The sequence below is a fragment of the Misgurnus anguillicaudatus genome, chromosome 19, assembly GCF_027580225.2.
Source record: "Misgurnus anguillicaudatus chromosome 19, ASM2758022v2, whole genome shotgun sequence".
Taxonomy (NCBI): Eukaryota; Metazoa; Chordata; class Actinopteri; order Cypriniformes; family Cobitidae; genus Misgurnus; species Misgurnus anguillicaudatus.
In genome coordinates this window covers 32,018,038-32,041,744 of record NC_073355.2, presented here as the reverse complement: position 1 = coordinate 32,041,744, position 23,707 = coordinate 32,018,038, and the positions used below count along the sequence as shown (strand labels likewise).

The 23,707-nt window shown below is 37.2% G+C and overlaps 1 protein-coding gene across 4 annotated transcripts in view; it reads left to right on the top strand.

The window, feature by feature from the left end:
- The window catches only part of spop (speckle type BTB/POZ protein), a 132,194-nt gene that overhangs the window by 5,758 nt on the left and 102,729 nt on the right, over positions 1-23,707 (top strand). The window contains exon 1 of one of the 4 annotated variants that reach the window (XM_055194418.2): positions 4,398-4,492. The exons of 2 other annotated variants lie outside the window; for them this stretch is intronic. The gene's annotated coding sequence lies outside the window, so the exon portion shown is untranslated. Of the gene's footprint in view, positions 1-4,397; positions 4,493-15,028; positions 15,126-23,707 lie in introns of those variants that run through there. One more of the 4 variants, XM_055194419.2, reaches the window with a different exon arrangement.

The window sequence follows — 23,707 nt, the reverse complement described above, 5'->3', positions numbered from 1 at the left end:
CACTGTTATGTCGTTCCAAACTTGTAAGACCTCCGTTCATCTTCGGAACACAGTTTAAGATGTTTTATATTTAGTCCGAGAGCTTGTTGACCCTTCATTGAAAATCTAGGTACGGTACTGTCCATGTCCAGAAAGGTAAAAAAAAACATCATCAAAGTAGTCCATGTGACATCAGTGGGTCAGTTAGAATGTGTTGAAGCATTGAAAATACATTTAGGTCCAAAAATTACGACTTTATTCAGCATTGTCTTCTAGTTCCGCGTCTGTTGTGAAGCGCATGCGCGAGACTAAAGTCACGTGACTGCAGTGACGTGGATGACGTATGACGCGGCTGACGTGTTATCTGGTGCGCCCCCTTTTTTTGTGCATCCGGGCTTCGTTTACAGTCTAAGACAGACACATGCTGTAAAAACTTCGCAAACATGTCTGGGGATAACACGTCATCTGTGTCACTGCAGTCACGTGACTTTAGTCTCGCGCATGCGCTTTATAACAGACGTGGAAAAGAAGACAATGCTGAATAAAGTCGTAATTTTGGTGAACTATCCCTTTAAATCTAATATCAATTGGATACATGCATTCATGTTTGGAATGTTAGCGACAGATCGGACATTCCCATGTCAAGATGTGTCGTAAGTCATTGATAAAGCGACGTTGGCAAATGAAATGACGTCAACTTAGGTGGACACCACTTGCGATCACATGACTAATCAGGGTTCCAGACTAACTTTCTTTACTAGGAGCACGGTGGCCCCCAACTGAACATTTTAGGGGCGCAACCAGAATATTCACATTTCTACTAATTTCCACTGTATTACTAATAAATACTTTAATGATAAATGCAGAAAGTACAATGTGCGGTTACAAATTCAGTCACATCACAAAAAAAAAGGTAAAATGGGGGGGGGGGTGGGTGGGGGGGGGGGGGGGGGGGTGGGGGGGGTGGTTTGTGGGGGGGGGGTGGGGGGGGGGGGGGTGGGGGGGTGGGGGGGGGGGGGTGGGGGGGGGGGGGGTGGGGGGGGGGGGGGGGGGGGGGGGGTGGGGGGGGGGGGGGGGGGGGGGGGGGGGGGGGGGGTGGGGGGGCGGTGGGGTGGGGGGGGGGGGGTGTGGTGGTGGGGTGGGGGGGGGGGGGGGGGGGGCGGGGGGGGGGGGGGGGGGGGGGGGGGGGGGGAGGGTGTGGGGGGGGGTGGGGGGGGGGGGCGGGGGGGGGGGGGGGGGGGGGGGGGGCGGGGGGGGGGGGGGGGGGGGGGGGGTGGGGGGGGGGGGGGGTGGGGGGGGGGGGGGGGGGGGGGGGGGGGGGGGGGGGGCTGTGTGTGGGGGGGGTGGGGGGGGTGGGGGTGGGGGGGGGGGGGGGGGGGGGGGGGGGGGGGTGGGGGGGGGGGGGGGGGGGGGGGGGGGGGGGTGGGGGGGAGACAAACTGATGACAAATCAGCCACACAGAAACATAACCTGGTGGAAATGATTGCTTTTAATGGCAGAGCTGGTAATCAGACGGAAAAAACTTGTTGTTTAAAAAGTTAAAACAAACTGCAGTTTGCAACCCATTTAACTGAAATGTGACATATTTCCAAGCAAGAAAACATTAAAAAAGAAGGCACAAGGAATTTATTGCATCCCACTTTTCCCATTTCTATAAATAGACTGTGAAAAGTAGGCTTTAAATACCAGAATGGAGCAAGGTGTCAAAGGGGAGGGGGTAACCTTTTTTGTTATTTATTTTTAAGGTGCACATCAACTTTTCACCCCCCACACTCTCAAAAAAGGTTATGTATTATGAATTATGAGCAATGAAACTGAAACACTGGCCCTACAGTCTTTAATCATTGTCATATATTACCAACAGAGAACTCTAAACACTGTTTAAAACATCAAGATTTCCTGTTAGGTCTACTTTAGAACAATTTACTGGGATTATAAGGGTATAAATATCAGTAGGGGTATAGGGAGATTCAGAATAACGTTATTGTTGATTTATCTTGTTGCTATATATTTTTTGCTTAACAAAGAAAAAGCATGGGTGGGTGATTCTCACGAAAACTTGCTTTTAAAAATGTCAAGCATGAAAATGTAAAAATTGCTTAAATTTACTTTTTTCCCACCAGACATTGAAAAACAAAGTCTGGAGTAAATGGGAACATTAATTTAAAAACTGTTACTTAATCATTTAACACTTTTTGTAACATAATTAAAAAAATAGTCCTAAAAAATCTCATTACCCGCAACAGTCAGAAAACATTGACATATTTTCAACTGACATATTTTCAAAATGACATGACAAACCTGAAAGAACATAATTTGGAGATTCTGCACATGCATTTAAAAATCAAAGTATTATGCTTCTATTAATTAAATTAACATTTAATAAGCATCTGTTACGGTAATGATAATCAAAATGTCGTGTAAGCATTCTGACAAGACAATATTTCAAATTAACTGTAAAAAAAATGATCTTACCTGGTAGCCATCTTGAAGTAACTGGTCCATGTGCTTGGTCACTTCAAAATCAAACTTTATTAAAATTTTGTATGTGTGCTTAAACTGTTCTCAAAAAGTGTTGCGGAGGATGAGAACATCAGGCAAATGGACACATCATTTTCCTAATTTTTCTTCATTATTATTATACATGAATATTCAGTAAATATTTTTTCTGTCATCTAAAGTAGTCTAGCAAAACATCCATATTATTTTTTTTTTCTTAATATTTTTGTATTAATTGATTAAATTACAACATAACCGCATGTTTCAAACACAGCCGGACACATTGCGGTAATGACAATTTCAGCAGAAAATTAGATAAAATTTACAATTATAAATTCTTATGTTGAAATCACACATTGTGCAAGGTAAACACAGTATTGTGTTAATTCTGATGCTTTTTAATGTTACTATATTACACATTTTAAAGCTAAAATCATTAGTGCTGTGGTGTTTCAATGGTTTTGTGAGAATCACCCGGGTATATATTGTTGCAAATGACAAACAACAGAATAAATGAACAATTCAATGTTCTTATACAGGTATGTAAAATGTCCCCAAAACAAACTTTACTATTTTGTGAGGATGGCATGTTTTAATTCATATTTTTTTGTCACTTAAATAATTTTATCTTCATTTTTTATAGAGCATTTTTATTTTTTCATAACTTTTGGCTCTGATTTTGGATTGAAAAGAGAACATACGCAGACCAAATACCACACAAACACCACACTCTTCTCAACCTCACAGGACTGGAACAGATACAACCTGTAGCCAAAGACACACACAATAATCACCGTCACAGAATGACAGAATGACTGGAGAGAGGAGAGAGAGAGAGTGAGAGGAGAGAGAGAGAGAGAGAGAGAGATGAGAGAGAAGAGAAGAGAGAGATGAGAGAGAGAGAGAGAGAATGAGAGAGAGAGAGGAGACGAGAGAGAGAGAGAGAGAGAGAGAGAGAGAGAAAGAGAGAGAGAGAGAGAGAAAGAGAGAGAGGAGAGAGAGAGAGAGAGAGAGAGAGAGAGAGAGAGAGATTGCTTGTTTGTTCATTTATGATAATTATCGCATGTAATCAAGCACAAGCAATAAATCTTTCTCTTCATAAACACAGCCAGATAACAGGAGGCATAACTGCCATAACAGGAGGAAGAAACTCTCTTTCTTAATTAAAAGAGATTTTAATATATTCAATCAAACATCACTTACAATACAGTTATTCCTAAAACATAGGACAGGACATTACCTGCAATTAGTTTTCATAAAATACAGCAATACAGCAGCTTTGGAGTTCATTTTTTATAGTACATACAATGTATGTAAAATTGAAATTAATGTACCTTTATTATTACGTATTTTTTATTTTTATCAAAGTTATAGAATTACATTTATTTTACTGCAACTCCACATGTCCACATGTGTCATGATTTCACATAAAATATAAAAATTCTCATGCACACAATTAAAACAAGGAACACACCTACTGAATTTTTTTATAGATTAAATGCACTGTAAGTTGCTTTGGATAAAAGCATCAGCTAAATTCATGTTAATGAAAACATAATGATAAAGAAATTAAAAAGGAATGACTGGACATGCACATACAACCTGGTTTTAATCCTTTATTATTAATATAAATAGTACCTAAAAATATATTCTATAACACAACAGGAGGACATTTTGCATATTGCATTTGTAATTATGAAATTTACATTAAAATAAAATATATAATTAAATCTATATCCTTTAAATAATGATCCTTAAAATATATTTACACTATTGATCACATGCTTATATGATAAGTAAAATGTTTTATTTGTCAACAATAAAACTCTCAAGATTCTTCTAGAAATCATTCCCGGGACCATAAGATAATATAACCCGTGCATAGCATCAATCTGAAGACGCTGGGAATCAAGTACGTGCGCGCTCCCGCGTTCCGTCATTCATTTAACCCGGACGTGAAGCCGCTCCATAGAAAAATATCCGATACGGTAAAAACAACCTGCCTTCAAAAAAGGTACGTTTAAAAACCCAAACAATATATAACACAACAGACGAGAGTGTGTTTTTCGATATATTTAGCCTTAGTCTGCATGCTAAAGTTAAAAAAGCGCGTTTTCTGCTCTGTGTGGTCTGAATTTCAGCTTGTTGTAGTGCTAACTAGCTTAGCCTCTTGTTGCGCGTACCAGCCCCATCACTTTACGAGTCATGTGTAATACGCAAAACAGGTTAATAACATAATTCCTTCAGCTTCCGTCTTTCCGCTGTAAAACATTTTTAACGAATTAACAGTTGAGGATTTACTGTCAATTCAGTGTTTTTTAAAAACTAGTATGTTAACTAACAGCAGACTGGTTATTTCACCTGCTTAGATTGTTGTATAGTTTATAAGTGTTTAATATGTGTTAAGTTTGTGTTTATGTGATGGTTTAGTGGTTTTAAGACAAGTATGGCTTTATGAAATGTTTGAAGTTACGGTGCTCTGTCGACACTTTTACTTCAGTGCGCGGTTATTGTTGTTAATGCCTTGAAGTTGTTTTTGAGTAGAGGCCTGGGTATCACTGACACGAGCCTTGCTAAATTGTGATCCTGTATTGACTGTAAATGGAAGAATCGTCCACGCATGCGCTTTCCCCACCTCTCGTATTCTGCCAGAAAGTGAGTCGTTGCTATGCGCATGCGCAATGCCGGCGCTGCAGGGGCACACTTTGCCTGAAATTGAGCCGCGTTCTTGTTCGGGTTCACGCAGACGTTGTTGAATAGGTTGCTGCATTGCAGGAATAAGACACAGCTGACTTGTTGGTTTGTCTGGCTCGGTCATAAAGCAAAACTGTGACTGTGGCATTCATGGATGGACGGTGGAAGTGGTTCCACTTTTGTGTTCCTGTAGCTTAGTTGTAAAGGTTGTTGTTTTGAATCCCAGAGTGGACCTTGGGCCACTTTAGATGAAAGCATCTGACAAATTATGTTTCTCAAATGATTCCTGAAGATTAACCAGTGCATGTGTACACTACTGAGCTAAATGCAGAGGTCACATTTCAAGTATGGACCGGTTTTAAATGTTTGATAGACATCACAACCTTGGCTTGCCTTTGTTTGTCTGCTGTGTTTTTAGCTCTTATTTGAATAAAGTATTTTACATCTTTTTGACCCTATTACTCTTATCCCAGATTTCAATCCCACAATCCCTAGTGCAATACTGTCTGTTACACAGAATGAATTGTAAAAAGCCTCCTTATGCCAGGGGACACATGAGGTTACAGAGAGCAACTCATGAGTGTGTTGGAGAGATGGATGCAGATTGTGAAAATTAACACAGTCCTGAAAGAAGTTGTGATGATGCATGTTTTTATATTCAGTTTGATGCCCAGCTCTTAACCCCAGCAATGAAGTGTTAAAACCACACCAGTCTCTTATTTGTTAAACTCCTTGGAGGCTGCTGCTCTTTTCAGACGTATCAAAATTTCTGCCATCTGTTGTTCCACACACATTTTATTTCCATATTTATTTTGACATTTTAGCATAAGCTTTAAAATCAGTCTGACCCACATCGCATCGCCTTTGGAAGGTTTTAGTTTTTTCAGGTCTTTTGATGATGAATACAGAATATTGAAGAATACAATTGGTCTGATTTTTTTCTTTTTATAGTGTTTCTTTGTAAAATAAAATGTGAATACCCGTTGCTGGTCAGCAATAACCTGATTCAGCATTAACCTGATTCAGTGTTTTACCTACATTCACTAACTTTGTGAATCTTTAGCCCACGAGGCTTGTGGTTGTGCCTGGGTAGTTTAACCAAAATTAAAACTTTTTTCACTTACTTGTCTTCAAGTTGTTGACAAAACAAACCAAAATATGTTTTCAATAAATAACCTTGTTTTTAGGAAAGTTAATGTGTATATGACAAAAGGTCTTCTGAAGACAAATCTGATCTTTAAATCTGTTGCAGTTTCTCATGTAAACAGTTGTGTGACTTTAAATATAGCACGCAGGTTATGTGGACCCCTTTAACTCTTTCCCCACCATTGACGAGTTATCTCGTCAATTAAGAGAAAACATTTGCATAAAAAAAGTGTTCCTGATAAATTTTTGTTAATCTGCAATACCACGATTATCCACATGGCGCGCTTACCCAATTTATGAAATTAAAAACTGAAGCCAAAATGTTATTTACTAATTTTAAACTCCATGTATGTTTTGATAATCATTCTGAATCTTTATCAAAATTCCTTTACAAAAATGCAATTATTTCAGCTTTTTGCTTAATAATTTGTATTTTGAAAGAAAAATACCCATATTTGATAGTTTATAAGCAGAGAAAAAAAGAGGGTCTGTTCTTTCATTTGATATATTTGTATGTTTATATATTTTTAGAAGAAAAATTTCCTGGAAGGCATTTAGCAGGGCTCCAGACTAACTTTTTTCACTAGAGCACAGTGGCCCCCAACTGAAAATTTTAGGGGCGCAACCAGAAAATTAGGGGCACACACTGTAAATCAACATGCTAATCAAATATTCACATTTCTACTAATTTCCACTGTATTAATAATAAATACTTTAATGATAGATGCAGAAAGTACAATGTGTGGTTTCAAATTCAGTGTCACATCAAAAAAAAGGTCAAATTTACTGGTCGCACATGTAAAATTCAGTGGCACACTCTCAAATTTTGGTGGCAGTCTGGAGCCCTGATTTAGTGAAAATCACAAAAAATGGCTTTCGTAACTAGAAAAATGTGGAATGAGTTAATACAAACCTTTTTAGGCTTTATAGCTCTGACTATAGTCTGTTTACATGTACGCACTAGGGCTGCACGATTTGGGTAATTTATCCCATTGCGGTTATTGATGCTAATATTGCGATGTGTGGTTGCGATTATAATAAATGGTATCATGAGTCATCTTGATGGGTTTTAAGGAAAATCCACACACAGTTTAGTGATAATGCTAAAATGTGTATTTGTAAAACTAGAAATGTTTTCGTTGTGCCACGTGATGTAGCAACTGCTCAGTGTCAGTAATCCTAAATCCAAAATACCGCCATAGAACAGACATAGATTTTTTTATTAGCTGCCAGATCACTGTCAACCTCCTCTGCATCCATCTTCGCTCTGGTATTTCTGCGCTGCGCACACACAAGTGACGACGCACACCACACACGTGCATGCCACACGTGCACTGCCTTTTTTGTTCGTTTTTCTTTCTTTTTTTAAACAGCAAGGAAAATCATCAAACTGTTATCAGAAAGTTTGTGTTAACAAGTCCACACATTTATTTATTTAATATAATTGCAACATTATAGTTTATATTAAAGTATAGTTTATTTGACTCGTACGTACACAGACATTCAACACATGCGCATTTCGACTAAATGAAATGCATCTCCTGGGCTACATTCTCCTGTAGGCTCATGTGCAACCTACACGTACAATGTATATGGGGTTTAAAACATTTGGTGGACCTTGCATACGCAAAAAAATAGACCATTCTTCTGTCTTTAGTTGTTATGTAGGCTTGACAGCCTCTTTTCTTTTTCAGTTTTGTTAACAACCTTTTCTGTCAATTTAAAGAGATGGCATTACTGGTTTCGTCTGACAAATGAGATTGTTTTTGTGTAAACTGATTTAAAGTTTCAGTTTAGCCTCAAGCTCAAAATACTAAAATGTTACATTTTAAACTTGTTTAACAGTTAAATTTGACTTAAACAGACTTAAACTTATGTCTGTGGCTCTGTCTGAAGTCAGATTTTGAATCAAATACATTTGTATTGTCCTCCAGGGCTGATGTGTCTGACAGGGCTTTCTAAGCAAGTGTCTAAAATGATGGATTCTTTCCTGTACCTATCATCTGTGTAAAATAGGGCTGATGGAGCGACTCTGAATAAACTTGCATTAGGCCCTGATTAAAGTCCAGTGGAAATGTGATGGTTTCTTTCATTGAGGAAAGATTTACTACCGCAACTCTGGCTTGGCAGTTTCCGCTCTTTGAAAAGAAAGTAATTCATCAATTAGTCAGCAACTCCATCAAAGCCAAGATATTATGCACCAAATTACATCGAATGATGAACAGTGTTAATTTATGTACGAACCCTAGACCATGCGGCAGACTGCGAATAAGAGAGATTGCATTGTTGAAATATTCAGATTGTTATTTTTATAAGCTGTTGTTATTATGTAATGACTGAGCAATGTTAACAGTAGTAAATGGCCTGCTTGGGCGTAATAAACATAGATCTGTGTTTGTTTAATAAGGTTGCTGATAAAGTGCCTGCGTATTACCCATTAAACAACCACATGTTTTGAATGTTTCCTTAAAGATGTCTGGCGACTTTGGAAGAGGAAGTGGTGTAAAACATAATTGGCTACCGTTAAATGGCTGCTCAGCAAGCCGGCAGATGAATTGCGAACAGTGTAACAAAACAAACCTTGCATGTCTGTTATTCGATCAGGAAAGAGTTTTGGCTTAAATAGACTTGGGCCATGTTAAATAAAGTTTATTTGTATTTTGTCTTTGTCTATATTTCCAATGGAAAAGGGGGAGTTGGCATTGTTTGAATGGGTACGACGTGAGGGCTGGGTTTGAGTGTGTGTGGATGTGTTAAAGATTCGCGGCTCATTTTTCACGCCGACGCTTGCAGTGAGAAAACGTAGCGGCGATTGGATTTGTTTACATGAGAGGATGGAGATTGAAATATGGATTGAGGTCGCAAATGCCTGTGTGAGCTTCCATATAAGGGCTGGTGTATTTTCATGCTTATTTCCTCAGCGTGCTTGTGTCTTTGCACAAACATCACGCTGTACTGTCAGAAGGATGTATGCATGTCTGATTATATTTAGATATAAGCAGCCCCCAACAGGTATGAACTGGCTTAGTGTCTGTCTGATTGGAATTACTTGGCTTGTATCCTAACTAGAAAAATGCAAAACAAGGTTTTACAGAAGCCTGGGGTCTTAAGATACATTTTTTTTTTAAACTTGTAAAAGCCTTTAAGTGACAACTCCAAAGACGCCCATATGCACTTGCACACATACAAACATATTGAGACCAAATTCAACAAGACGCTGTCAGTGTAACTGATAAGCTATTTAAGAAACGTAGGCTTAGTACTCCAAGAAAAACCAAAGACATAAGGAATATTCATAACAGTGGAACATTGCTCGCAGTCGCAGCAGGCAAGTTTTGAAGTCTGAAAGTAATTGTCTGGATGTGTATTAAAGAAAAGATTTGTGCTTTGATGACTGTGGTGGCATTGCTTTAAAGGGGATGAAGGTAGTTTTTCCTGCTGATGGTCCAACAGCTTGTTAAAACGCACAGCATGCTAAATTCTTCTCCGAGATGTTGCCTAATTCATCCTCTTTAAAGCAATGCTGCTTAAAATTAAAGCTAACAAGGAAAAATCTAGATAATTTTTTTAAACATCATCTAACCCTAGTAATAAATGTTTTTCCTTATAGTCCGCATTTACACTGCATGTCTGAAGTCACTCAATTCCGATATTTTCTTCTCTCATGTGGCACAGATCGGATATAACACACAAATGTGTAAGCACTGCAAGAAAAAACGCTTGAACCCAGAATATTCACATTTCTACTAATTTCCACTGTATTACTAATAAATACTTTAATGATAAATGCAGAAAGTACAATGTGCGGTTACAAATTCAGTCACATCACAAAAAAAAGGTAAAATTAACTGGTCGCACATGTGCGACTGGTTGTAAAATTCAGTGGCACACTCTCAAATTTTGGTGGCAGTCTGGAGCCCTGCTACTCTTAGTAGCTCAATTGAGAATGACGGCTCCACGTTACAGTGGAGTTATACTGATGTTTCTTGTCTTGTTACAGAAATAAAGCAGTATAATCTTGTATTTCAATATTTCAAATAATTTAGTCCGTGTCTATTACATATCGATATTTAAATAAAAAATCGTATACTTAACAAATTGTGCATCAAGATCTGCAGTGTAAATCCAGCCATAGAGACACAGACCATAAGAACACTTAAGAATAGAAGTTCTCACATTTTCTCCTACGCTCTCCTTGTCTTCTAAACTCTTGTTTTTCTCATTAGTATTCCTGTAAGCCTAATAAACTAAAAACATAAACAGTTTGGAGTAGTGATGCACCGATGTATCGGCCACCGATATTTATCGGCCGATTTTTGATGAATTTGAAACCATCGGCATATCGGCAATAGCACGAGAAAGGCCGATACCGATTGTTTATTAATTAACTGCATAAAGAAATTCATTATATGTAAAAAATTAGTTGATGTTGTTAATAAAATAAATGCTGAATAGCAAAAACCACCTTTGAAGGTTGTCATGCTGTCTTATTATATTTGTTTTAGCTTAATTTGTGCCTCTCTTATTATGTTGGTCAGTTGAATGTTAATTAGATCCAATCCATGTTCAGTAAAAATTATTTAATGCAGAAATAAACTAGCTAAAAGACCAACTGTATAGTATTGCATACAAGTGTTTAATATCGGTATCGGTATGGGCCACAAGTTGTCTGTTTAAATCAGAATCGGTATCGGCCCAAAAAATCCTATCGGTGCATCCCTAGTTTGGAGTATACTTTATCATTGCTTACAAAAAACTATTTACTATTACGCTTGATTTTCCTCCCTGAAGTCCACTTAAAATGTTTGCACATAATAGTTTCACATTTTTACACCTTACTGAAACTTACAAGGAAATAGTCTGCCTTTGTACTATTGTATCATAAAGTCCATTTAAATGATTGGTTATTTTGGCTAGCTTACTTGTACTGGCTTAATTCACACTTCATTAGGTCAAACCATGTTAATTAAGACTGAATAAGTGATTGAGTGAATGTTGGAACTCTAAGTATGATAATAAATGTGTGGTTGACATCAAAACGTCATCTGAATGAGCAATGTTTACAGCTTAATTTCAGTAAATCTTCCAGATGAAATTGGGAGATATCGTGGCATCTTTCACTGTTCTGGGAAAGATTTCTATTAGATACTTGAACATGGCATCAAGGATTTGTTCCCATTCAGACACAAGAGCATCTGTGCGGTCATGCAGTGATGTTGTTCTAAGGGTCTGGCTTGCAGTTGTAGTAGGAATTTCTTCCCATCCCAAATGTCTTGAATGGGGTTCAGGTCTGGGCTATGTGCAAGTTTTTTCACATCAGATTCCGTAGCCTTTTATTATGTACACAGTGACATTCTCATGCTGGAACAGACGTTTTATAAAAAAAAATGTCTTTAGAGATTGCACACTTGATTGATTTTATCCACCTGTTTGAAACCGGTGCAGCTAAAATTGCCAATTGATTGAAGGAGTTGTTCACATACTTCTGGCATACTTTCAAAAAACTGGCATCTTATTTTTGGCAAGTGATTTGTGATGGATGGGAAAGAGGAAAAGAAGATGGGTGGCCAAATCAGTTGGTGGATTGTTTGATAGCTGAGGAACTATTGATTGTGATTCTAGCTTACTAACACTCACTGATAGTCTGATCTCACACACACTGACTCATCAGCAGTCCCACACACAGGGTGTGTTCACAGACATCCACCGAAAGAACAGCAGATTTCTACAGAATTTAATTGACCTTCATTCAGAAATTTTTTGTCTTTGTCTGCTTCTTGCATGTTTATTGAAGGTCACATAACACAATCTCATGTCAATTTCTTGCTCTCGCTCGGTTTGCCGCTTTTCGGTAAGAAGTGCCTTTCCACTGTACCTTTGTTACGAGTTGTGTGAAACAGATTCAGTAGTCGGAAAAAAAACTTTCCAAAACTTTTTTTGAAACTTTGCTTATGTTCAGCTTGAGAATACAACTTCAGTGTAAATAAGTCAGAATGCATCGAATATCATTAGACCATCCTTTAAAGGTGCACTGTGTTATTTTTAGAAGGATCTCTTGACAGAAATGCAATGTAATATACATAACTATATTATCAGTGGTGTATAAAGACCTTACAAAATGAATTGCATTGTTTTTTTATTACTTTCAAATGAGCCGATTTTATCTGCATACACTGCAGGTTCCTTAACATGGAAGTGGCCGTCATGTTACTAAAGTAGCCCTAAACAGACAAACTGTATTACAGAGCGTGTTTCGTCCCTACGTTGTATCAAATGGCAGCTATCGTAGCTTCTCATTACATTTTGAAATTGAGGTTGGTTGTAATTCGCAATCCTACAACTTAATGCCGCTAAAAATCTAGTGTAGATTTTAGTGGCATCTAGTAGTGAATTGCAACCAACAGCTCAGTCCACCTTTCACCGAAACGCATAGAGAAGCTACGGTAGCTGCCACAGGCGAACATGTTGTTGTTCACGACAAAATAGAGTAGGGCCCAAATGCAGTTTGTCCATTTAGAGCTACCGTAAAAACATGGCGGCACAAAATGGCGACTTCCATGTAAGGGGACCTGTGGTGAATGTAGATAAAAACTTTTCATTCTTAGGTAGGGGAGAGCGGGGTATGTTGTCACACTTTTCACACTGTCTAACATTTACTGAGCACCATACATCAAAATGGTATAAATCTCATACCAAATGAAAGAAGGAAGTCTTGGGCACATATGTTGTATTCATAACATCTTTATATCTTATCTCATTACAGAGTTGTAGACTGTTGAATAGTGACTGTGCACTTGTGACAATTTGCCCCATCGGAGGGTAAGTTGTCACACTAGGGCGGGTAAGTTGTCACACTAGATTATCTAAAAATAAGAACACAACTACTTAATTGTGAATATTGATTTTAATTTTTAAACTCAAACCAAACTGGAAATATAAACATCCGTGCCTGGAGAATCTGGAAAAACAATTATTTCAATCCAAATAATGCACATTTCAATTAAGTGGCAAGACCACTTTACTTTGAACTTTGGTTCAAATGTTCTATGGCTTTCACATAAAACCAGATAACTGAATGGAACGCTGCAGATAACTTGCTTAACTTAACATGTTTAACCTCTGAACAAAACAGATGCCCTGTATGACTAATAGGACTCATCTCCAGAATCACAATTCTGACACACATAAATTGCCTGGCCTGAGGTGCAAGCATCATGGGCCCAATTGTTGCATTTTACACATTTTACCCAGGTCTCCTTTGGACGACTCTTTGAAAATGGCTCTACACAGACGAGGCAGAAGCACTCTTCATCATCTGATGATGACTCTTGCATGATTTTTCTTCTTTTAGCTGCCTTGTTTTTCATAGGTCCAGATTTCTGCTTCCCTTTCTTTTGAAACAGCTTTTTGCTAGATTGAGGCTTATTCTTTTCTATATCATGTTTTCTGAGCATGTTCGATGTGTTTGTTTGTACAGGGGCAAGTTGTCAGATGTGACGACTTGCCCCAAAGTCATTGAGACAACTTGCCCCATACTTACTTGTGTGCTAATGTTGTCTAAATCTCAAGTTTAGCTCATCATATCACTTTAGCTAAAGTATCAAAAGACACTTTACGGTCTCCTCTATTTTGTGCAAAATAGTCATTTTAAACATTCACACCTAACAAAGTTGTATTGCATAAAATGTAAAGTGATTTTTTTTTACTTTTTAAGCAGAAAAATAAGAAAATTGTGCTAACCTCAGATTACAGTGATCTTGACCACATGTGAACAGGAAGTTCACTATAGAAGAAGAAGTCACATAAAGTGGCTATTTGATTTTTGAGATAGAGCCTCTAGTGTTGGAGTTATTAACAGTGTGACAACTTACCCGTGTGACAACTTACCCCGCTCTCCCCTAATAAACACACAAGTTCATTATATAAGGTTTTTATACACCCCTGATAATATAATTATGTAGATTATATTGCATTTTTGTCAAGAGATCCTTATAGACCATTTCAAGAGATGTAAACAACGCTGGTTTAGGAGCACTTCCTGTTTCAGTTTTTTAACACTAGATAAACGTTGGGATAAAATAAACCAACAGAACATATAGAACTGAAATAACTGAAGTTAAACCAACATCTTAAAGATAATGATATATGTGAAATAAAAAAAATACTGTCACAAACTGTAACAGGAAGTGTTTCTGGACCAGTGTTGTTTTCATCTTTTGAAATGATCTATAAATGTTATACACTGCACCTTTAAGTACTTTAATGGATTGTTGCTGTACCTGTCAGTAATTTTTTTTGGCTTGGGTACTGTAAATGACCGCAAATGTTCTTTTAAGGCATTTTAGTTTTTTATGATCATCATGTCTAATGATCCAAAGCAAATCCAAACAATCAAATTAAAAGCAAATTAAGCATCAGATATGCAAGCATCTAACTTGATCATTTAAATATAACTTGGGCCTCATTCAATGCCAAGGAAATAAGACTTTAATGTTTATTTCTCTGTATGAATTTAATGAAACGAAAACCAAAAAAATTAATTTAATACATTTAGCCACTCAATCATTGGGGTGTTTTTTATTTTTCATTTCCATTTTTGATTCAAACGATTACAAAAACAAGATAATCGAGGTAAAACAATTATTGTGCCTAATTCCTTTTCTGTTGTTTTGTTTTGTCTTGTATTATAAATCTACTGCGTCATGATCAGCATAAATGAATCGGCTGCACCGCGGCGCCTCTCAACAGATCGTGTTTGTAATTCACTTCTGAAGGCACCACTGCTTTGATCACTGAATGACGTTCAGGTGCGTCTTATTATTATTAAAGCTAAGCCTTAAAAAGACATTCCACTTTTAAAAAATACTAATTTTCTAGCTCCCCTAGAGTTAAACATTTGATCTCCAGCCGATCTCTGTATCTGGCGGTACCACTTTTAGCATAGCTCAGCATAATTCATTGAATCTGATTAGACCATTAGCATCGCACTAAAAAATAACTAAAGAGTTTCGATATTTTTCCTATTTAAAACTTGACTCTTCTGTAGTTACATAGTGTACTAAGACCGACAGAAAATTAGAAGTTGCGATTTTCTAGGCAGATATGGCTAAGAACTATACTCTCATTCAGGCGTAATAATGCCAGACCCGGAGATCAGCTGATTTGATTCCAAAACGGTAAAAATCAAATGTTTAACTCTATGGGAGCTGGAAAATGAGTATATTTTTTTTAAAAAGTGGAATGTCCCTTTAAATTCTTATGTGTATTTGACAGTGAGTTTAGATTTAAATTTTTATGTAGGAGAGACTCTAAATTTTAAGCATGTATATAAATGCCAACTTCTCCAGCATATACATTAGCATATAGTCCATATCTAACAGTCATTGAATACACATAGAAAAACCAATTTTGATTTCAATTTTGTTTTTAATTAGCAGTAACGGTAAATGGCTCTGAGCAAGACTGCACAATTAATGAAAGTGAATCTTTGAGTCTAGCTTGAGAAACTTTGTGGCTTATTTTCAGCACTTTTGTGAACATTATCTTTTAATTTCATGATGTATAGACCAGCATTACACCACCCATACGGTTCTCTAGATAATCAGTAGAGCCCGACCGATTTATCGTTTTGCCGATTTTATCGGCCGATATGAGCATGTCGCAGATATATCTGTATCGGCGTATAAGCCGCAGATATGCGCCGATATGAACGCTTGTTACAGAATACATTAAATGCATTTGAAAGATGTAAGTACTTGTTTGTCCAGCAGAGTGCGCCATACTGGTTGCTAATGGCGACCCAGATCACTCACTGTAGTGACACCAGCCAATCCCCCACCCCCTTCACTTCAGTCAGTCAGTCTCTCAGTTCAGGTGGCTGCAGTCACGCAGTGTCTTCTTCACAACATTTTTACACCTGGTATTAAGACGCGCTTTGGTCGATTGGATTATAAATGGACAAGGGAGACGCATTCCCGCTTACATTTGGTGTTTTTAATCCGTCTCTTTGTCGACTTGCGAGTTAAAACGCAAGCGGGAGAAATGACGCGAGACGGAGAAATGACACGTTTAAACTACGCGCAGCCGTGCACTTATATAACACTATATGAGATTACTGCTGCTTGTGTTGTTAGTTAACACGCTCATTTCAGAGCAATTGATTCAATAAGCTCGCGCAACTCTACACCCTTGCTAAATAAAAGAGGCGGAGCGAAGACGCATTAGTTTTATTAAAGTCTAAAGTTTGCACGGAACCCTGGGTTTGTGTTATAAAAACGTTGTGCACAACATTAAACATAGCGTACATTAGAATGTGCTCCGTCAAGCATTGTCTTCGTAACTGTGAGTGGCTAACTAATTTGTGAAGAACACAACTTACTGTAAAGCTAATATTAATCAATGACTTCATAAGTTTCTCTTTATAACGTTATTCTCGTCAAAACTGCAAATGATGCAAGTTTTATGTATTTTGTTCTCTTTGTGTTTTAAAGTTATTTATAATAAGTCAAGTTTACTGTTTAGTGCACTGATATCCAACTAATTTTGGATAATAAAGTTTATTGTTAACTTCTTGCCTATAGTACATATCTTTGTCACATCAATATAAGTGTTGGATCACCACATTTGTGAGTGATCACCACATTTGCATTGCATCGTATTTATTCATAGTATATTATGTTAAAGTATATAGTGTATTCTATGTACAGTACTTTAGTATAATATACTGTAGTATATACTGAACTATAATGTACACATAAAGAATATCGGCCGATATATCGTTATCGGTCTTTTTTTACTCCCTAATATCTGTATCGGCATCGGCCCGAAAAAACGCATATCGGTCGGGCTCTAATAATCAGTATAAGGCATTATTAAGCCCATATTGTTGACCATTAGATAGCAAATTTAAACCAACGTTAAAAGTCTCACTAGGCAAGTGACAGAAAACAGCAATAACACGCTAATGCCACCTGAAATATCAAGCTAGTGGTGCGTTTCCAATCACTTTTCCGCTGCTAATTTTCCACACCACTTTTACTGCTAATCCCCAAACCTTGCTTTGGTTCAGTCAGAGGTTGATGATGCTGATGAGCTCTTTAAAAGATGCACCTCATGACTCTCAAAACGTCTGCATCAGCTTTATAAAGGAACTTGCTCTTAAAGAGAATGCTTTTATGAGATCGGTATAAACATTTTACTCCAATTCAAGCAGTATGTACCGCAAGGTCCACAAATTATCATAATGAACCCAAACAAACTATTAAGTCCCTCAAAATATAGATCTTCACTTAAAACACCTGCTAGACTGCTAAAATTAACAACACTCTAAATTTGCTTCTCTCACAAGCATCGTGTGTAAAGCAAATCTATACACAAACTCACACAGACACACACCTCTATGTTGCTGCTGAGTGGCAAAGCTTTGAGATCAAAGGTTTTACAGATGGTGTAATGAGCAGTTAGAAACATAACAGCAGGAGACAGAGAAGCGAGCAAGCGAGTGAGACAGGTATTTAGACAGGTAAAGTCACGGAGAAAAAGAGTGAGAGAAGTTGACATCTAGAGGAAGAGATAAGGGGAAATCGACAGACAGGAGGAGACAGGTGGAGCAGAACAAAGCAGACGAAACGAAAAATGTGGAAAATTAGTTATTAAACTGCACAACAGTATACACAGTCTCTCTCCCTATCTGAACAGCTTTTGTTCTGCGCAAAACAGCATCAACATTAAGAGAATATTCACGTCTTATAATGTCGACCAAACCACAGACAAATAAACAACAACGGACAAAAAGAAAAAAACATAGAAATGGACACAAAGGCTCATTGAGTGGCAAAGTTCAGCGAAGCAGAACTTTGATCCATTTTTACATCCAAGTAGGACACAAATAGACCCATGAATGGATTTGAGCCAAACAAAACAAATAAACACAGCATTCTGCACCCTCAAACACTCCAGCACATCAGTTTCATCGAAATCCTGATCTACGTGCTGCCAACAGCCCCGTCTCATGAATATTCATCAAACTCATTACCACACAAGTGAGGTAACGCACCAGATTGAGAAGAGCGAGCAAGTGAGAGAAAATGAGAAAGGGAGAGATACACAACCAGATCCACACACATACACACTGCCTTTTGTGAATGCAAACATGCTTGGTTCTTTTCTCACCTTTCGTTTCCTGGTACACACTTTAAGGTTGTGTGTCTGAAAGATTTGTGTCTCGTTTGCAATCTATGATTATATATAATATGTGCATGCAGTTTGGTGGTCAGTTAGAATCTGATTGAGACTTTGAGTAGGGCTGCTTGATTGTGGGAAAAATCATAATCCTGACTTTATTGGTAAAAATCATAATCAGGATTATTTAACAGGATTACTCAATGACTCTATAAATATGTGTGTGTGTTGGGGGGGGTATATGGGATTTACAGGGACATGAATAGTGTTTAATGACTTATTATGCTATAAACATGGTCCTCGTAAACCTAATGGCTTAAAAACATACTAAATGGTACTTTTTTATATGGCAGTCATCTTTTTATAGATTTAAAACTGCCAACTCTCCATCTTTGAGGATTAATGGCCAAAATTTCTTGATTATAACTTATGATTAGAGGTGTCACGATTCTCCAAATCATCAATTCGATTACATTTTTGATTCTAATGTCACGATTCGATTCTCGATTTTAATTTTTTTTTAAAGCACAAAAAATGCTATGCCATAGACTAAACTTTTATCAGTGTTTCCCATACATTTATTTAAGTTCGAGCTTGTGACTTTATTTCGGTGACACCCTTACTTATGACTAATAAATGCCCCTTTGGAGAATAAAATATATATCTCCTTATAATACCACCTGCCTCTGATTAACAATACACTCTAAAAACAAACGGTGCTATATAGCACCAAAAGTGGTTCTTTGCTCGTAATCATAGAAGAACCGTTTTTAGTGCCATATAGCACCGGTGAAGCACCAGTGAAGCACCTGTGTAGAACCATATAGTGCTATTTAGAACCATATTTGGTGCTATAGTGGTTCTATATGGCCCCTATATGGTTCTACACAGGTGCTTCACAGGTGCTATATGGCACTAAAAACGGTTCTTCTATGATTACGATCCAAAGCAACAGTTTTGGTTCTATATAGCACCGTTTGTTTTTTTAGAGTGTAGCAAGGTTTGTGTCGCGACACTAAGAAGATTTGCTCTTCCACCTAGGGCTGCACGATTTTGAAGAAATATGCAACAACTTGCTAAATAATGCCATGTATAATATGCAATACGATATTGCTTTAAGTTTGTAGCAATTTAAATTATGTTAAAATATATTTTAAAATGTACATACAGAATATGTGACCCTGGAGCACAAAACCAGTTGTAAGGGTAAATTTTTTTTATTGAGATTTTTATCTAAAAGCTGAAAAAATGTTTCCATTTTCCATTTGTTAGGATGGGACAATATTTGGCTGAGATACAATGATTTGAAAATCTGGAATCTGAGGGTGAAAAATCTAAATTTTGAGAAAATCGCATTTAAAATTCAAAGTCAAAATGAAGTCCTTAGCAACGCATATTACTAATGAAAGTTTTGGTTTGTTTAAGTGCTTTCTACTGGCTTTCCACTGTAATGGCGTGGACTAAATTGGCATAAATTAAAACCTAACTTGATTGGGAAATCGCATTGAAAGAGCATGTAGCAACAAGAGCAAGTTTGTAGACGAGTTTCTGGCCAGTTTTGATCTCGATTTGCTGCATCCACTCACAAAAATAAAGTTTTGATACATTTATTATCGGAAATATCTTCATGTAACATAATCTTTACATAATATGCTAATCTTTGCTGTATCTACATCTACATAAACTTTAACTATACATTTTTTAAGTATTAAGATCATTCAATAATTTTAAACCATTGCGACATTAATATCGCGATATGCACACATGTGATGTTCCAGTATATCGTGCTGTCCTTCTGTCCCTGTTTCAATAAAAAATATATCGATGCCGAAAATAAGTGCTGGACGAGTCAATTTGTGGAGTCTTAAACAGAAGCGTATGGAAAATCACACCATTTTAGAGGGTACGGTCGGTGTATGTGGGCTGAAAGGACCTCCTAACAGTCTCGTGTTCGTCAACAAAAGGGACGTCTCAGAGCGGACAAGTTTGCTCTTTATCTCTCTCTGTCTCTGTGCTGTCGGTCCACACGGGTGGCCACGTGTCTCGCCCCGTCAAAGTGTCTGGTGGTGTAAAGATCCGCGTGTCTGATCAAAGCCGTTCGTGTCTGCGTGGACTCTGATGTCATTCTCATCAGGTATGATGTCGAGATGTTTTATAGACCTGCTCTTAGCAGTGATAAAATACCTCATGACAGCCCCACACACACACGCTGATGCCTTTTATAGCTCTTTGTATCACCTTCTTTTGAGGAACAAAATCAATTATCAGTGATTTAAGTTGGTGTCAAACTCCTTATCACTCATTCACCCTGACACTTTTATCTTCATACATCTTTTCATCTGTGGTGGTGCGTCCCTCTATCTTTCCCCCTCCCTTTATTTTTCTCTCATCTTCAACCCGGTTCAGATGTCCAAGAAAGTCTTATTGCATCCTTCTAATGGCTTCTGTTTTTATCCTTTTGTTTCGCTGGTCCCCTTTCATTATCACTTTTGTGGAAAATGTGTTCTTTTAAGGATTGTCTGCAGAGAATGAAATGCTTAAATTCAGTCTCAGTTTGATGATGTCAACATTTTTACTATTAGGAAAAGGATTCATATGTGAAGGACACAGGTGATTGTGGTTGGGTAGACAGAGGAAGGATAAAAACGGCAAGAGAGGTGAAGCAGTCTTGGCGGAGAGCATCGAGTCTTGTTGCCCTTGGATGTCTTCTGTTAAATGTGCAGACAGAAAGCGTTTATCTTCGGTGTACCTGTGCGAGCATTTCTATCTGTCCTGCAGCTGACAGCAACACTTTTCATGTTGACACATAGTCTTATCATCTGTTTTAACACGCTACAGCTTTGCTCTGAGGAGCACACCTGTATCTCTTCCTGCCTCAAGGGGGCGTTTTCACACACAGGCTGTGAGTCACAAGTGCTTGTTTCTACTGTACAATAATAAGAGCCGTACCATTGCTGCTTTATATGGCATAAAGCTTAGGGCTTATGTTGCACTGAATAAAAACATTTTTGGTTGCTTTACTATTGCAGATATGTGTGTTTGCCTCTCAAAGTTGTGATGAGTTAACTCATCGTCAAGTTGTATAAATGTCTTTGTTCTACAGAAGACAACGGAAGACTTTTTAAAGAATGTTTGTAATAAAAAAGATCTTGGGCATCACTGATTTCCATAGTATTATTTTTTTATACTATAAAAGGCGATGGTGCCCCAGATTTTAGGTTTGAGTAACTTGAGGGTGAGTAAATGATGACAGAATTTTCATTTTTGGCTGAACTATCCTTTTAATTCATTTAATGTAGTTTTTCTATAAAATGCATACTAACTAAACATAACAGACAGCTTTCCCACTTATATCGTAATCACATCTGTCTTGGACATGACCAGGCCCAAACAGAATCCGTACCCGCAGAATTCCGCAGAAAACTCCTGCCTATTAACGTATTAACTATAATATATAACACTATAACACTTATAAACAATAAAATGTAATTTTATATACACACTATAATTCTGTCTTGACTAGGGCTGGGTATCGATTCAGATGTTCCAGATCGATTCGATTTTGATTCATAAGCTATCGATTCGATTTCGATTCTCTGTTCGATTCCGATTCTCGGACCAATTTTTATACTCGATCCTCGAATCAATACAATGCATATAGATGTAATACAAATACTTTATTTATAAAAAAAACAGTGAACATAAGTTTACAAGTGGGTAATTCATAAAAGGAAATTAAGAACCACCAACCTGTATATTACACTTTTTTTAATTTTAGATACACTTGGGTACATTAAAACAGAACCCATCTCTAATTTTCAAATGCATACAATTATGTTAAATACAATACATTTTTGATGAAAGATGAAAAATATATGCTGCAAAAAGTCAAAACAGTCGCGTTCCTTGATCAAACAGGTTCAGGTTATTTCATAAGAAAAAAAATCGATTTGTGGCCTTTGAGAATCGATATTTTTTTTTTTAAATCAGAAAATCGCTTTTTTTTTTTTTGCCCAGCCCTAGTCTTGACATGCACATTATATGGTTCATATTGGTCCAGTTTAATTCATTGGTTTGGTTTATTTATTTTCATTGTAGGCCTTTAAAAAGTAATTATTTTAGATGCAATTTTGTAATATTTATAGATTCAATTCTCTATTTATAATCATTCTGCTGAATTTTTCCAAAAAATGTCCACAGATAAAGCAAAAAATTCAGCAGATTCTGTCTGGCCCTGGACATGATCTATGTTTCACACGTTAAATCATATGCATGTTTATTTTGGCACATTAAAGTCAAAATGAAATTAAAATTCACTTGTTTTGGAATATTGTGGGTTTTTTTTTTTACAAATGAATTTTCTCTGAGCTTCATTATTTTTTTAAAATGCACGTGCCCTTATAATCTTTAATCAAAAACACAAATGTCACTTTATTCCCGGTCATATGGTACGGCAGGTGGGCGGAGTCCGGGAAAAGATAGCAGCGATTAGCAATTAGCAACATGACATAACTTCAAACGATCCAATCATTTCTCAATGGGCGAATTCAAGTTCAGCCCTTTTTTTCAAGTCATAAGCTGTTGCATTATATGAAGAGTTTGGTTCCAAAACGCAATAAATCCATTTTGACAAATTTTGGTAAAAACGTGTTTTCTATACCAAGAAAGTGACAAGATGAAAACCACTATTTTCTGTTACAAACTTTCACATAGCATCTTTAGGTTATAAAAACATAAAAAATTCAAATCCATAACTTGATTTTCAAAGATTTATTATAAAAACTAATTCTTTTTTCCACAAAATGCAATAAATCCATGACAGTTTTTTATTTCAAAATGCTATAAATCTATTAAATCAATGTATAAATGTGCATTCATCTTTACCATTTTATATTTATTTAGTTGACTCGTGGTATACAATGATTAAAAAATAAACATTAATGGCATTAACCAAAACACTTACTTTGTTATATGAAGAACACAATGTTTTAGCATGAGAAGCTTGATGCTGTCTGGAGAACAAGCAACCGAGTGCCTCTCGCGGAAATTATTAGATGTTGATGGCTTACGTTTCTTTCCCGTCACAGAAAACCATCACAGGTTTGGCAATGCTATTAAAGTATTCTTTTGTTTTGTTTGTTGATCACGAAGTACAAAGTAGATGAGGAAAATTAGGATTCCGTGTACTCAGCGCGCCGCCATGTTTGTT